Raw genomic sequence first — 4,341 nt, 5'->3', positions numbered from 1 at the left:
CCGTAGCTTATTTTCCTTTTTCTTTGGTCTTTCCTAGATGTTGCCGTCGACCGAGCGGAGTCCTGGGGGAGAATGAGTGGAGGAAAAAAAATAACGAACACTGTAGAAGATGATCCCTTGATCAGGTAGTCGGGGGTGCCGAAGTGGGATCTAGGTGAGACGAGTCCAATGAAGAAAAATGCATGCTACTAGTTGGAAGGGGAGGGCGTCCGGCAGGAAGTAGCCACTATCCGTGGGCTGCGGGGAAGCACCAGCAATGGTGCACCGGGTTGACCTACTCCCTCAGGAGAACGGGGAGGGAGGAGGGAGGAGGGAGGAGGGAGGAGGGAGTATAAACGCAGGGAAACCTAACGAAAAACAACTTCATTCGTTTCTTTTTTCATTTAAAAAAAAAACAAGCCAGATCAAAACGACGCCCTCCCCTTTCCCTTTATAGTGAAAAAAAGGGGTCAAAGGTGCCCTAATGGGCTCCTTTAGGGAAAGTGCTTAGTGGGCTACCCCATGGATATTTTAAGAGGGAAGAGGCCATGCATGGCTTCCCCCCCTCAAAAAGGTAAACAAAAAGACAGAACACAAGGATCTCATGGGTTGAGGCTCGTACACACGCAGGAGGGGCCTCCGTAAAGCCATGAAGAACCTCCGAAAAACTGTAAAACTGCACGAATACGAATTTTAAACCTGGTAGTGGGGTTTGGATTCGTCACGTCGGCTTGGGCTCCGTGACAAGGCTGATGACGAGTCGGGGCGTGTTCAATGGGATGGTCCTCCATCAATGCTATACCCCAACTGGAATTTGAGAATGGAACACTATAATCATCATGAATGTATACGTGGCTATCATACCGAAGAGTATAACCAATATTGAAGTCAGATAACATTTATGGCAAAACTGAGACACATAATGCTACCATCATCTGGTTGACAGTAATGATAAAGGTCTGGTATTAAACATATTAAGGAATAGAATTACAGATTATCTTCACCTTAATGTAAGAATATTAATATTTTATTTTTAAAAGTTAATCTCTAGGTGAAGAATTTAAATGGATTGATGTTCATGCATTAGTAGTTAATTTAATATTAATTAAAAATAAAATTTGAAAATTTTTAAAATAAAAAATTTAACATACAATAACGCGATCAACTTGGTATCAGAGCAGGCTGTGGTCTCCCATAGTACATCTCAGAACCCGCATCATATCATCTGCATTTCATCATTTTCAAAAACCCATCTACGTACCCCAAGGAACTAGCCATGGCCATAGAGACGCGATCGAGCAGAAGGATGCAATAGGGAGGTTCCACCTCCCTACGACAAGTCGATTCGTCGCCGATGGAGAGAGGCAGCCCTATGCACCTCTCAGAGCACTGTCCTTCGACGCCCGAAGGTGGCACATCACCACCTCCTTCGGAGCTTGGACGGACCGAAGTTGTCGATAGGGGTGCCGACGGATCGCCCGGTTCACGCAGACACACCCGTGCCCGCCGTGGACGTGCACGCTCCCACCATAGCTCCTCAAGATCACTAGGTGCCTTGTCTCCTAGTGACAACAAGGAAAAAGTGACGACGAGTCATCGCCCGTACAGGAAAGATCCCTTGAACGAGCCCGCATCCCGGGTTCCCTTCGCACGTGGTCGAGGAGTAGCACGCACCCACGGGAGACTGCACCACCAGCACCGACCTTGGGAGGACTTGTTCGAAGAGCGAGGAGCGTATTTCGCACTCTGACTGCCATCACCAAACGCGTAGAGTAGTTGCTCGCACGCCCCGCGGTACCTCTGGTACTCATCGCCGCACCATGTAGAGCATCCGAGGAGACCATTTGATGATGACGAGTACCTAGATGACGACATATGGCAGGACGAGGAGCGTAGAGATCAGTGCCCCGACTGACACCCGCACGTGACGCACATAATGTCCGTGCCGGGGATTGACGATGCCCATGAGACGACTATGACTGTGGGTAGGAGGCCGACCCACCAGCCCACCGAGACGACTACGTCCGGCCCTACAATCACCGATACGATGAACTCGATGAGGTTCCTCAATACCTGTCGCACATGATACTCGATCACTGTGCCCTGTATGATGGTCAACCCTAACAATGGGATGACCACGATCGCTACCCGACCCCACCATGACGACATGCCGGCCACCATTATGGAGGATACCCGGTGCCTAGACAACTACGAGCGTCGACGAGAGGAGCATCGCGCTAGGATCCAGAAGAACGTACAAACCGATGTCGCCATCTTCGAAGGGTAGAGCAAGCCGAAGGAGTTCATTGACTGAGAGTCAAGCATGAACTCCTATTTCTAATGGTATCGCATGGATGACAACTTGTGCGTTGAATATGCAAAGACGAGACTTGGTAGACAGGCCAAGATTTTCTGGGGGAACGAGTGAGTCACAGCAGAATGACGAGGACGACCCATCAAATCATGGACCGATGACGTTATTCCTCATTACTCCTCACGTGACTCACACAAAAGCTAAGGAGCAAGTACGTGCCACAACAGTACTAGATGACGTTATTCCTCACGTGGCTCGACCTTCGACAAGGTTGACAGTCCTTGACGGAATACATCGAGGCCTTCGAGGAGTGTCGGATGCGGTATCAGTTCGTGGAGGACCCGCGAATCCTCATCGGTCTATTTGCCCACTGTCTTCGACTGACCCTATGCAGCGAGGTGCTCAACTGCAACCTTGTCGAGGTCGATGAGGCACCATATCCTAGAACATCTAGAGCATTCGGGGGAGGAGGCTCCCGTTCACACTACCCCAGCAACACCTCAAGCTACACTCGCTCAATCTACCTTGTCCACGATGGCTCAGACTTCATAGAACACCGGAGGGCAAGGGAATGCTGTGCACTTTAGTGGGATCTGCCCCACCGGCTCGGGCCGTCACAACCGACACCACAACCCGCAGCATGATCGTGAACCAAGCACCCATCACATGCTTTAAGTGCCACGGTAAAGGGTATCGTGCCAAACAGTGCTCATCCTCAGCACTCTTGATCGGCGCATGAGATGTCCATCCAAACAAGTTGGGCGAGATGGATCAGCTACACGATGATGACTACCATGTAGAAGAGGAGTTCACGCATGAGTACGAGGAAATTGATGGATGAGTTGGGTACATACAGATCACAGAGCATCGAGCGACTCTACAACCCGCTTTACGACCCACTAGTCGACTATTGGCCAACATTGCCGTTGATTGCCCCGACACTAGGGGAAAATGGCCACCACCAAGAGCCAACCCACCGATTTGGGCTGCACCTGTGGTGCAGAAGACCGATTTGATGGCCGATGCGACCATAGTTCAGGGATGCGGATGGGACATTTTTTTCATCCCGGGATGAAGAAATCATCTCGTCCAAGGGTATGGACAGAATTTGGGACAAAAATTTGTGACGTAGGATGACTAAGGAAAAGGTGACTGAGGGGATGGATGGATGATGACTGGTAAAGGGTAATAGAAGGGTTTGTAGGGAGGGATAAAACAGCCACAAAAATACACGCAGTCGGATTCGGACTTTAAAACTGATGAAAAACTGGTGGTGCAGCTCCGACCCTGTCGCTGGCGGGAGTATTGTCTTCACCCACCGCGACGATGCCAAGCACCGAAATCAATATCCAAATTTGCGTCACGAAGAAACACTCGAAAGAGTGAGAGGAAGTGGGAAATTCAAACCAAATCTAATTCTGACGACGGTGGAAACTTCTCGAGAAAATACTGGACGGAGAACACTTTCGACACCAAAGAGTTCAGGTGTACCTCGGCACCGTAGTACGTGAAGAGGTTGCGAGGAATTCAGATCGTGACGAGGCTGGGCAAATCCGGGCGTTGAGTGGCCCATAGGACGAGGAAGATTCTAGGCGTTCCGGGTGTTGACTGGCCCTTGCAGTGAGTAGATGTCGTTGTCGCAGAGTCAGGAGTAGGCGACTACCCGCGCGCGCAAAGCGCGCGTAGGGTGCTCGGAGTGCAGGGAGCGCACAGAGCAGCGCGGCGCACTGCGCGAGCGCGGAGCGCGCCGGCGCACGTGCGGAGTGCGCGGAGGGCGCGCAGCGCACCCAGAGCGCGCGTAGCACGTGCAGCTCGAAGCGTCGGACGACGTCGACGGCGACCGGCGGCCTGGGTTGCTCTGGGCAGCGGCCTAGGACTGCCTTGGGCGGCAGCATGGGGCAGCCTAGGATGGCAGCCTTGGGCTGCCTTGGGCGGCAGCCTAGGGCGGCCTGGGGCGGCCTGGGCGGCCCTGGCGGGGGCGGTCCTGGTGGGGCGGCCTAGGCCTGCGCGTGGGCGGCCCTGGCAGGGGCGGCCTGGGGCAGCCTTGG

The sequence above is a fragment of the Wolffia australiana genome, chromosome 19 (genome assembly GCF_029677425.1).
Source record: "Wolffia australiana isolate 7733 chromosome 19, ASM2967742v1".
Taxonomy (NCBI): Eukaryota; Viridiplantae; Streptophyta; class Magnoliopsida; order Alismatales; family Araceae; genus Wolffia; species Wolffia australiana.
Note: the sequence above shows the minus strand (reverse complement) of the source record.